Source organism: Tachypleus tridentatus, chromosome 13 (genome assembly GCF_004210375.1).
Source record: "Tachypleus tridentatus isolate NWPU-2018 chromosome 13, ASM421037v1, whole genome shotgun sequence".
Lineage (NCBI taxonomy): Eukaryota > Metazoa > Arthropoda > Merostomata > Xiphosura > Limulidae > Tachypleus > Tachypleus tridentatus.
In genome coordinates, this window is record NC_134837.1 from 117,338,320 (window position 1) to 117,351,522 (window position 13,203).

The window sequence follows — 13,203 nt, forward strand, 5'->3', positions numbered from 1 at the left end:
GGTTTATTTTTACACTTTGGAACTCGGAGCCTTTGCTGGGATAACATTTAGATAACAAACAAAAACTTGAACTTCAATCCTTCCTCACACACCTAGCAAACACTGTCTTCGAGTCCGGTCACGAACCTCTTTCTGGGCTTGACCCAGGTTACTAGCTTTTATCTCTTTTTTTGTTTGTTTTTCTGGACGGTTTATAAGGTCGTGCTCGAGTCCCCCACCTCATCCCCCCTTTTTTTAGTAAGCCATTGTACCGTAAAATTTTAAGAGGCAGCGAAAGTTAGTGCACATGACTTACCAAAAGGAACTCTGGCGCCGAGCAGGTAATTCTCGTCTTGTACCAGCAACTCACTTAAAATTTCAGGCAAACTTTATGTTTGGTTGACGTCACAGTATACCTTCATTTCTATTGGTTTACCGAAAAGAACACATCATGCAATGAGAAGATTGATAATTCAGGTCAGTTAGTGTGCTCTTGGAAGCGGGAAGGCAAAGCATAGGTCTCAACTCTGAATGCAAAACTCAAACTCAGAACACCGTATCGAAACATATTTAAATACAATAATCTTCACAGAGCGTGAATATACAAATGTAAAAGAACTCGAGTTTTTCTAATCCTTCTTTTACAGAGAAAATGAAATGTTTGGCGCTCAGTTAGATAATTTATTATTAGTAAGTGATTTAACTGTTAAATTCGAATCACCAGCAATATGTGTAGATTTTTAGAAAGATTTACATCTAACTGGTATATCGTAGGTAAGCCTTTTAGACAAATTAAACGATATGTCGTAAGTAAAAATGTTTATACAGATCTAACTATATATTGTAGATAAGAACGTTTACAGGCATTAGACCATACATACGTTTACTCACATTAAACAATGTATCGTTAGTATGAATAATCACACTAATTAAACAATATATCGTAGCTAAAATTGTTTGCATACATTAAACGATATATCGTAGGTGAGATGTTTACGAATATTAAACAATATGTCATAGGTAAGAACGTTTACAGACTGTAGACCATATATGGTCGGTAAGAATATTTGGACACATTGTGTAATAAAACTCGAGAATGAATAGTCTGTTTAATAAGATAATGAGACGAAAGTTTTCGATAAAAATATCTTCCTATTTCGAATTTCCACAGAAGTGGAACTTAAAAACAAGTGATGAGTAGCTAAATAAACTAGCAACATGCAAAAGAAGGTATTCTATTATTTTGGCTATAAACATGAAATCACAAAAAAATTCACATAAAACTACTCATTTTATTTATCGAACATTTACCCATGATACCTTTTTCCTATTAAGATTATTAAACAACTGAGATAAAAACATTACTCTTACTTGCAGTTTCAAAACACCTTAAAGAAAAAGATCGGTGCTGTTCTGCTAGCACTTAATGCCAAAATATTTGTTATATACTTACAAAACAGTTAGGTTTAACCCAACAGTCGTAGGAAACAATTAAAGGATAATGCTTGATTAATAATATTTTAGAAAAGCGAAGACACTTCTATAAAATAACGTTAATCATATTTCCCTCTCACCCACCGTCGGTTTTGGTGAAAATAAGGCATTTGATAATTTGTTGTTTTGAATGAATGAATGGTCACTCAATTATTCTTTCTTAATGGCATTCCCTTTAAATATGAAGTAAGACGAAACCTTCTTCAGATAATAATGTCGATAAATATTTGAGGCATTGCCTTCAGTCTTTTGTAAAAGTTGTTACAGAGCATCTTTATTGTCTGGAGTCATTTCACTTTAAGCATCATAATTCTGTAGATGGAGTTGAAATCCCGTGAGTGTTTAGACCTTTCTAGCTAGTATATCTACTGTTCTTCAAAGAATGTGTCGATCCATTTAATGTGAAAAAGGCGGGTGTTAAGCTGAGTCAACTACACCAAAATTGTCAGCTTAAATGGTTACGGTGCTTATAATGTGCAACATGAAGACCATTCTCCAGGATGTACAACTCTGTACTTTCACCACCATGTAAAAATGGGGTGGATCTGGTACTAATGTTTCCCCTACTGAGTATGCACGTTTCTGTTACCTTGCTATTTACATGCGCAAAGAATATTACTCAATATATAACTGGCACACTAGGCATGTTCTCGGCACGTGATTTCCTGTTCAAGGTTTTGCGCTTTTCTTGGAGCGGAAAGTACCTTTTTTGCTGTCTGGCATACAAACATACTTTGTGTCTGTTTCTACTCGACTATACACTGTTGTGGTTGTAAACATGCGATCCTTTCTTGAAGTAGGTAACTTACAGTATGGGAAATTCAAATTTGAGAGGTAGCGATCGTCTACTTCTGTTGTGAACGATGGTTTGCTGTTCAGTATCTGACTAACGACAGAATGAGGCAACTTAGTCACTTTACAATAACCTGCTGTGATTGGCTAGGCTCCCTAAGTCTTGGCTCATTAAGGATTTGGAACAGTCTGTGATATATTATGCACATCTAAGTAAAACAATATTATAGTCTTGTGTGATTTTTACCACTGTTATTAATCATTTTGGTTTCTTTACTCTATCAGCTTTCAGTATTTAAATTTTAATATAAAATACTATGAACCTTTTCTGACATCATAATCAGTCTGTCTGACAAGTTATGGTTTTTAATAAAGAAACTTCTATGTACGAAGCATTAAGACAAAATAAATATGTTCAAAATGATTTATAATTATATATGTATTATTTATACAATAATAAACTGAGAGGGTAGTTTATATTATTTTACAAAAGCGGCATTGTTTTAACTTAGTTATAATATTTACAAATTCGGTTTATCCTTCGATGTTTTGCACTGTGTGTTAAACTAACAGGTTGTGCCGGAGTAGATTATGAAAACAAAAATAATTGTTTATGTTTCTAACAATTAAGTATAGAACATGTCAATTATTTATACAGAGATAAAGCATTGGTGAGCACTATAAAAATTCTGCTCTTTATTTCAGGTTTCAAGCAACATTGGTCCAACAATGGGCCTATCTCTTAGAAGGAAGGAAGTGCTCTTTGGGTTACTGCTTTTAGCATGCGTTGCCTTTCGTCTTATAAAAGCCGGTAGGTACCTGGTTCAATAGTCAGCTTTTTAATGAAATTTCATGTGCTCATTTTTGTGTTCGAGAAACACAAAGATATTTAATTACAAATATTTCGTACGAACTAAGCTAACACAGAAGGTCTTGTTTGAAAATTTGGCACGACTAAAATTTTATTATTTGTTCAGTTTCAGCGTTGATCATCAGCTATTATTAGGGCTATTCTGAACCGGTCTAGGTGATTCAGCTACGATGTAAAAATAATTTTCTAGAAATTTTTTCATCCGATTGTTCACCTCGCAATCTAAATTATTTAAAAATTCTTGCCACTGATAAGTATTACTAAAATTTTCCAAGTTTTTTTTCATTGTTTCCATTATTTTTACTTGTGTAATGCAGGTATACAAGGTCGAACTGACGGTGAATATATGCAATGTTCTCGTTTGGTCTTGCCAGGTTATTTGTTACTAACACGAATGTTTAGTTTTTAACCTTTAAAAGTCCTTGATACGCAAATAACGCAAAAAACATAATAATTTCGTAGAAATTTCTCTGATTTTTAGTGAGCGTCTTTAAGGTTATATATTCGTACAGAAATTGTTATGATAACCTGTTTACAAAAACATTACACGTTTTTTTGGTGCTTGCCACAATGTATAATATTTCAAATCCCAGATGTAATATGTATATCAAAAATGAAAGATACAATCTTTAAACATTGGCTCAGTTCTAACCAATTCATCACATGACTTTTTTATATCAGAGTATTTAACAAACTTCTCAATCTTTATACGGTGTCTCACTATGTACATTTGTCTTAAAGGTCTTTAGAAATGCCTGTACCTAATTACGTAATAAAAACCAAATGTATAATTTTTTATGATAATACATAGTCGAAGATGTAATATCTTTGAAAGATAAATCGTAAAACGTCAAGCCGTTTCTTTCTTTTTTCCGCTTACAAGAACGATTATAAGTTTCGAATCGTGATGAATACTTAAGGGACTTGTTACTGGAAGATACCTAGTATTTGTTTGATGACGTAAGTCTTACGTAGTAAAACGTGACATTAGTTGTAGGTTGCACCAGTGTTCTTCTGAAACATTTTTAACTCAATGGGTGGCAGAAAATTACCGATTATTTAGTGATGATGCATTTAAATGGCTGAGCTCTGACCCATAATGCTACTTAATTTCATCCTGTTTGGACTTTAATGACAAGTTGTTATTATTGGAATACACACACATATATATTTATATATACTGATATGTTTGTTTTGTTTTTGAATTTCGCGCAAAGCTACACGAGGGCTATCTGCGCTAGCCGTCCCTAATTTAGCAGTGTAAGACTAGAGGGAAGGCAGCTAGTTATCACCACCCACCGCCAACTCCTGGGCTACTCTTTTACCAACGAATAATGGGATTGACCTTCACTTTATAATGCCTCCACGGCTGAAAGGGCGAGCATGTTTGGCGCGACCGGGATTCGAACCCGCGATCCTCAGATTACGAGTCGAACCCCTTGACCCACCTGGCCATGGCGAGCCATGCTGATATGATAATACACTTTAAAAATTTTCTTCATTTTCTTTTGAGCTAATTAAAATTAAAGATGTGCGTTTCATGCCACGCCACATATCTTGCATGAGCTTTTACTGGAAAAATCAAATAATTTAATTTTGAAAACAAATTCTATTGTACTCCACACTTCATTTTATCTCTCTTTTTATATTTTATGGTTGACTAGTGGAAGAAACGTTTGAATCTGTTCTCATTTCTTAAACATGTGACTACTTTTAACACGATTTAATTTTTGTTCGTATACTTTCAGTATTTGCAAAATGTTTTTGAAAAGAAAACATTGTAAATATTAAGCCATATTTCAAGCAAAACTTACACATACTTAAAAGCAGGAGAACCTTAATTTATTGAGTATAACAATTACAGAAAACGGCGTTTTTTGGTACAATAATAAGTAAAATTATTTAACGTAATTTATAGCTAACTCGTGTCGGTAAACGTATTGCTATCACCTGGACAAAATTATATAAACAGCACGTTTACTGAAATTAGCCGGCTGTAAGTTACACTAAATAATTTTACTTATAACTGTCACAAACAAAAAATGTCGCGTTTTGAAATTGTTACTCTTAATATACCATCACAATATGCCTTAAAAAGAATTATAATCTTAATTTAGAAATCCCAGTTGCTCCTTTATCTAGTGTAATTATTTAAAGGCAATGTCTGGACTTTACACCTCTGTAATTATGATTTATTTTAAGATTAAAACGTTTTGGTTGTTTGGTCTGACTACAGAAACTCACGTGCAACACCGGAAAATAATGAAGCATGAACTTATGATAATCAAGAATCACGTGACAATAACATAGGATTCCTGCATTCTGTGTGACTATGCGACTATTTTAGTCATTAGGCAATTACAATTTACAGTCGTTACTTCTGTGTGAAAGTCGTTCATCAAACTGTAGCTTACTCTCGTCTACTGAGAATGGCAGTGGATGGGTGTTGGGGATATTTTTATTATATCACGTTAAATGACAGGATATAAGTGACCATACAAAGAATGATATTTTTGACAGCTTAAATAAGACAAATATGGACAATGCTGACTACTAGACTAAGAGACAGATTAACACTTTTATCACAAGAGCAAGACAGGGCTAGACACTACTGATCCCTGAGTAAGACGTAAGTAAATGAGCATTTCTTACCACCAGTGGAAGACAAAGATGAAATAGATAGTGCTAACCATTAGAGTAAAACAGAGATGAATACTGCAAAATAAAATGTAAATGTACACTTTTAATTATTAAAATAAGACGGAAATAGACAATGCTCGAAGTGTTTAATAGGAAAAAAACAAGGGTAGTTTGAGAAGACGAGACCCAACTTACTTCAGCTTCAAAGGAAATTTTAAAACACTACAGACCCCGAAAATTGGATCTTGAGAATGAATTATGACAGATAGAAAAGTTTCCAAGGGAAAAGCAAGAAAATATAAACTCAATTCACGTCTAATATATTCAAACCTTGTATAGTTCAACCTACTTTAAATTCACATCACACACAGTTTAACTCACTTTAAATTCATATCATGTATAGTTCAACCCATGCAACAAAATTCACATGATATATACTCCAACTCATTTCTAACACATTCATCCCATAGTTCCACCTACTTTAAATTTACATTACGTATATTCATACTATATTTAGTTCAACCCACTTTAAAGCCAACCCACATATAGTTCAACCCATGTAACAAAATTCATACGAGTTATAGTTCAATTTACTTCTAATTTATTCACTTCACAGTTCAACCTACTTTGAATATAAATATATATATATATATACATGATGTGTAGTTCAACCCACTTCTAATTTTGATAATTCTATTGTTTAATGACAGAACATTTGTTTTGCTTAATAAAAACAACAAAAAATGTTTGCAAGATAAAAATATCGTGTTGGTTTTACTAATAATTATTATTTCCATTTAAGTGTTAAGCATTTATACCACACGAAAGTTAGCACGCTAGACTTGTAATCTGAGGTTCGTGGGTTCCATTCTCAGTCACACCAAACATGCTCGCTCTTTCAACCGTGGAGGCGTTATAATGTGCAATCAATCCCACTATTCGTTGGTAAAAGAGTAGCCCAAGAGTTGGCGATGAGTGGTGATGACTAGGTGCCTTTCCTCTACTCTAACACTGCTAAATGAGGGACGGCTAGCGCAGATAACCCTCGTGTAGCTTTGCGCGAAATTCAGAAACAATCAAATAATTACATCACATGGCTTTCAGAGCCTTGTTGCAAACCCGAGCGTCTAAGTATAAAATCCAGAAAACATGAATAAATTAATAACGAGTTTGAAGCCAGAACCAAGAAAGCATTCATCGTAAGGCGTTGAAAAACAATTCCAGAAAAGGAAGAAATGCGTCCAAAAACAAATCCAGGAAGCATTGCATTGCACCCAGATATAAATACATAAATTGTTGGGTAGCCCCAAATCATCACATAAATACCAACCACGTATTCATCTAACCTTTTAATATTTTATGACGTTCTTTAGTTTTATTATAACATTCAATTAAGTTCCATAATGCACAGACCCTGAAAGCACTTCGTTGAAGCTGAAGTAAAAGCTTTCTGATAAGAAACTGAGAAATAAAAGCTTTGGGATATAAACGCCTTTCTTATTGGTTCACTGTCCGGAACGTTTCCTTTTTCTCGAAAGGAATATTCTAGACAAGGTCGTCTTTCAAGATGAGGTTTCAAAGCTTTTCATAAAGTTCAATGTCACGGAAATTATAGATATTATGAAACTTCTTGGATGACGAAAAAAAAAGGCTGTTGAATTCGATTTCTTACAACACAAAAAGTTCACTTAATTTCGTTTTCCAATCATCCTCGGGGCGAGCTCAAGCGTTACATAGGTTGTCGCGAATGGAAAAAAAATTATTCTACTACTGTTAACAATGAGGACGAAAGAGAATTTTAACAAATAAGTACGATCAAATACCTTATTTTGTGTCTGTGTTTTTTTACATTTTTACATACAAATTTAGTTTCAAAAAGTTGTAAGAAATGAAGTTTAACGACCTCTTTGTGTATACCTTTAGAATTTCTGTAAGGGGGTTGTTATTTTGATTACAGAACAGTCTGTTCTCGTCATCACGTTCAAGAATCGTAAATATAGGAAATTTCGCTATACTTTATGTTACGAATATCTAAGAAACTGCCATTAATGGTTATAAGAAATTTAAATATAACAAAATAATAATATTAATATGGTGTTTAACAGATGTTGCTCGTTGCTGTTGAATGACTAGCCAATAAATTAGCATTCCATGATAATTGAGTTTTTCGGAGCTGAAGCACCTCTGCCTGAGAAATGGTAACTTTCTTTTAAATGTTCTTCCTCTATTGTATTGATGTTTACAGATTGTGTATTATTTTCTAGTTGATTTAATATTTTTCTGTTTTATTTCAGCACCCTTGTCATCGATATTAAGATCGCCACGTGAAAGAGGTATTTTTTATCAGTACTATTGTATATTTAACTTTATTTGACTTCTTAGTTCTTTCAATAAAATTCATTAGCTGTTGTTATTTCATCAAACAATAGTCTATGAAAAACTTTATGTTCGCAAATGTGGTGGTTGTTCCGCTGTCTCAAGGTAACAAACGTGTATTTGATCAAAATGTGTTTTCAGTGGATATTTTGAAAATATTTAAATAATAATTTAATATATTATTCAGTAAGATAAACCATGTTTTATTTCTGAGTTCCCTTGCTGATATTTTTAACACAACACTATTTTAAACTATCATTCCTCAGAATGTTATGTCAACATTGTCTTTAACATGTCAATGTAAGCATTTACTTACTGAGAACACTATTTTGTTCATAGGATGTTATTACATGTTGAACCATTATGCCAATGGAGAACAGATTACGACAAACGAGCCATGTCTCAACTGTACCTGTAATAACAGTATGCTGATGTGTTATTTACGTGTTTGTCCTTTCGTGCGACCTATAGATGAGGACTGTATTATAGAAAAGGAAGAGGGCGAGTGTTGTCCGAAGATTACCTGTCCGGAGGGTTAGTAAGCTTTCGTTGTCACGCGTGTTTTGGTATAGAAATACAAGTAATAAAATTGTATAGTTCTTTAGAAAGCTAATTTCCATGTCCCCAGTTACTGATCTAAACTACATAAAAGACTAATATAATCTCGAAAATAACACCTGATTGTAGTTTAAAAAAAGAAAACGGTATGCCACTAGCTATGTGCACGTTTCGTGTGATTTGCTATAGCATAGTATTTCCGTTTCGTCTTCAGGTTTGATCGTTGTCTGATTACTGACTTGATGTTAATTTGAAGTTTGAGTATTGATATGATATGATTGTTTAACAATGTTTCCTTCTGGCTGTGAGGGGAATTTTTGAACTGAATGGAAAATAAATGTTCAAACCTTGGAAACTGAACAACGACAGAGTCAAGAGGCAATGCTCTTTATCAATACAGCTATGTAGTGAAAAGTTGTGAAACGTTATGTTATGTCTGGTTTTATATAATAAACAGTCTTGAGAAGGTTGTTAAAGGTCAACTATGCACGTTACTAAAAGCTATTTGCACATGTTTTTTTAGAAATAGCTCATGAACTTAGTATGAATTTGAGGGTAATAATTTAGTAAATACCAGCAGCCAGATTGTCAAAACAGAGATTATGAATTTAAACTAAAGAAGAAAAGACATGTTTCAAGTTTACCAAAAAAACGTTATAACAGAACACTATTATAAAGTTTTTGGTGGGATAAGGTCATTTGGTTTTTGTATTTTTCATGGGCGAGTCAAAATCTCATATCTTTGCATGTGATCAAAGTGATTCGTGTCTGAGAGTCAGAAATGAATCACATTATTAATGGTATTATACTCAGTTTTACGACCTATTATTAGGCCCAATCAGTCCAGATTTTATCCTGATACTGAATCATCTCTGATGTGATACTACCAGGATTGTGACGGACTACTTTTATAAAAAATCTATAATAGCCACAAATTGGGAAGCAAGAAAACCTGCAAAATGCCTGTAGAGCTTCATGGATGCTTGTTTGCTTGTTTGTTTGTTTTGAATTTCGCACAAAGCTACTCGAGGGCTATCTGTGCTAGCCGTCCCTAATTTAGCAGTGTAAGACTAGAGGGAAGGCAGCTAGTCATCACCACCCACCGCCAACTCTTGGGATACTCTTTTACCAACGAATAGTGGGATTGACCGTCACATTGTAACGCTCCCACGGCTTGGAGGGCGAGCATGTTTGGCGCGACGGGGATGCGAACCCACGACCCTTAGATTACGAGTCGCACGCCTTAACACGCTTGGCCATGCCGGGCCCTTCATGGATGCAACGTGAATCCTCGTCTTAACTAGCCACTCAAAGTCATAGAAGCAATACATTGATACAGAGTGGAACGGGAACACTCATTCTGTCTTTCGTCAACTGATAAAACGTAAATCTGGCTGCTGTAGACAATCTGATTAGTCAGGCCCTAGCTAAGACTACTGGTTATAACTACTAAGTGAAGCTTCTAAAATATAGTTTAATTTCAGGCTATGTCGTTTCTTTCGTTAGAAAAAACTTTATTATATACATTTATATTTTATACACATTATACACTTTGCCTCTTAATTTCTTTCTTTTTTTTTTCTCGAGTTCCACAGTTATGATCACAGTGGCATCTTAGATGGTAATACATCATCGATGGCTCTCGAGCAGAGTCATCTAATGGCGCCCATCTTCTCTCCAGATAGTCGTTAATAATTTAATAGTAAAAGACAAGAATGAAAGGAGCTACTCAAGACTACTCACTTACAACGCTTTGACTGTTCTTTTATCAATGAATAATAGGATTGACCGTTAAATTATAACACCCCCACGACTGAAAAGAAAGGCACGATCGGTGTTTGGATTCGAACTTGCGACTTGAATATTACGAGTCGAGCACCATAATCGTTATGCCACGTCAGACTTTAGTTTGTTTTGATATGGTTTACTGAATTTTTCCATTATGTACAGTAGAGATTAAATAACATTAGATACTTGCATATTTCATTTTTAAACTCCAGACTTTTTATAGACGATTATTTGCTGTTTTATTTATATTGACCTAATAATTAATAACGCAATTAGTAATATTGATGTGCCACTGTTTGAAATTATTAATATACTTTTCCTTTCATAAAGTAGAACTATCAGATATTTTGTTCATAGTTCATCATTTCGATCAGTCTTTTCTTTTTCCAGTTTCAACACAGAGTACCATTACGCCCACGACAGAAGTACCAACGACTCAAGGTCCAGGTTTGTATTTTTAATGATATCTAATTTTCCGTTTCTCTAGTTTTACTGTCAGTAATTTTGCCATTGACCCAAATTCCGCTTTGGTCAAGTAACACACCATAAAATCAGTGAATAATTGTTGACTAAAACGTAATTGTCGCTTTTGTAGTCTGTGAGATTGGTTGAAGAAGATGAGATAGTTTTAGGCAGGCATGTATTGTCCAACTTGAAGAGATGTGCATGGTTTGTGAACCGACTCGAACAGGGCAGTTTACCACAAGGACACAACTAAACGTTTCCTTTACACCCACAATGAAAATTCACTCTTAGCGAGGAGGTTCTGCTCCACCTCCACCGTCATATACCACTAGTATTGTATAGAATATATCAACTTATACCATTAGTATTGTATAGAAGCCATTAACTTATAACACTTGTAGTATATAAAAATTGTAGAATATTTTCCCTCTGTCCCATCTAAATTATGACCCACATCTCTGTTTTTTTATTTTTCTTCTTTCCGAAATTAAATTTGTTAAATAAATAAACATATCGTTTCTACACATAATTCTGAAATTACTCCTTGCAACTTTGTATTAAAAACTATTTTAATGCGTTCAGATGCTTAACGTTATGTAAGAAAGCGATCAGTGGAACATTTCATAAGTGATTTGAAAAGTGAACTCTCATTATCAGAAAATTAAAATGGTTCGAAAATCATCCAATGAATACAGTCATACACTGCTGGCCAAAATCTTAAGGTCAATGAACATAAAGAAAAAAATATGCATTTTGCGTTGTCAGACTTAACCACTTATTGAGTAGAGCTTCGAAAGATAAAATAAGAAAAATGAAAATAAATATAAAACATTTTTTAGCATTTAATAGAGAAAATGTGGACACTATGAAATAAGCCGAAATACCAGCTGGTCAAAAGTTTAAGACCATACTGAAGCGAAGCGTTAATCGGTAAACACGTAACGAAATTTAGTCATTTGTGTTCAAGCATTAGCGTTGTCAACATCTCACACTAACATCTCCTATGTTACATTGAGTAAAAACATAGAAAAGGCTAAAAAGTTGACAAAGTTTGAACGTGGCAAAATTGTCGAGCTGCAAAAGCAAGGTCTCTCTCAACGTGCCATCGCTGGTGAGATTGGGCGAAGTAAAACTGCTGTTGCAAATATTTTAAAAGACCCTGAGGGATGCGGAATTTTCAAGTGGTCGGCCCAAGAACATTTCGCCGACGTTGAGCAGGACGATTTGACGGGTTGTCCGGCAAGACACCAGCCGATCGTCGAACCAGATTAAGGCCCTTACGGACGCAGAATGCAGCTCAAGAACAATAATACGGCATATACGAGAGAAAGGCTTTAAAAACTGTAAACATCTTTAAAGGCCACGCCTTCTTTCACACCACGAAACAGCTCGGTTAAACTTTCGTGAGAAGCACCAAACATGGGACGTAGAAAAGTGGACGAAGGTTTTGTTCTCTGATGAGAAACAATTTAACCTGAATGGTCCAGATGGCTTCCAACATTACTGGCACGAGAAGGATATCCCACCGGAGACATTTTCTACACGACACAGTGGAGGAGGCTCCATCATGATCTTGGGCGCTTTCTCCTTCCATGGAACAATGGAGCTTCAAATAATACAGGGGCGTCAAACAGCAGCTGGCTACATTGGCATGTTGGAGAGAGCACCCTTATTGACTGAAGGTTCTCGCTTGTGTGGAAATGCCTGGTTCCTTCAGCAGGACAACAGTGCAATCCACAATACTCGCAGGACAAAGGACTTTTTTATGGCGAATAACGTGATTCTTTTCGACCATCCAGCGTGTTTGTTCCGAACTGAACCTCATTGAAAATGTTTGGGAGTGGATGGCAAGGGAAGTCTATAGAAATGGACGTCAATTCCAAACATTGCATGATCTTTAGAGAGCTATCTTTACCACTTGGAATAACATTCCAGCAAGCCTTCTGCAAACGCTTATATCGACCATGCCAAAGTGAATGTTTGAAGTTATTTGCAATGACGGCCGTGCAACTCACTATTGAGACCTCTTGTTGAGCATTTCTTACCCTGTTTAGGACGTTTTTTTGGCAAGGTCTTAAACTTTTGACCAGCTAGTATTTAGACTAATTTCATAGTGTTCACATTTTCCCTATTAAATGCTAAAAAATGTTGTTTTTTTATTTTCTTTTTTCTTATTTTCATCTTTCGAAGCTCTACTCAAATAAGTGGTTGAGTGTAACAACGCAAAATGCATATTTTTT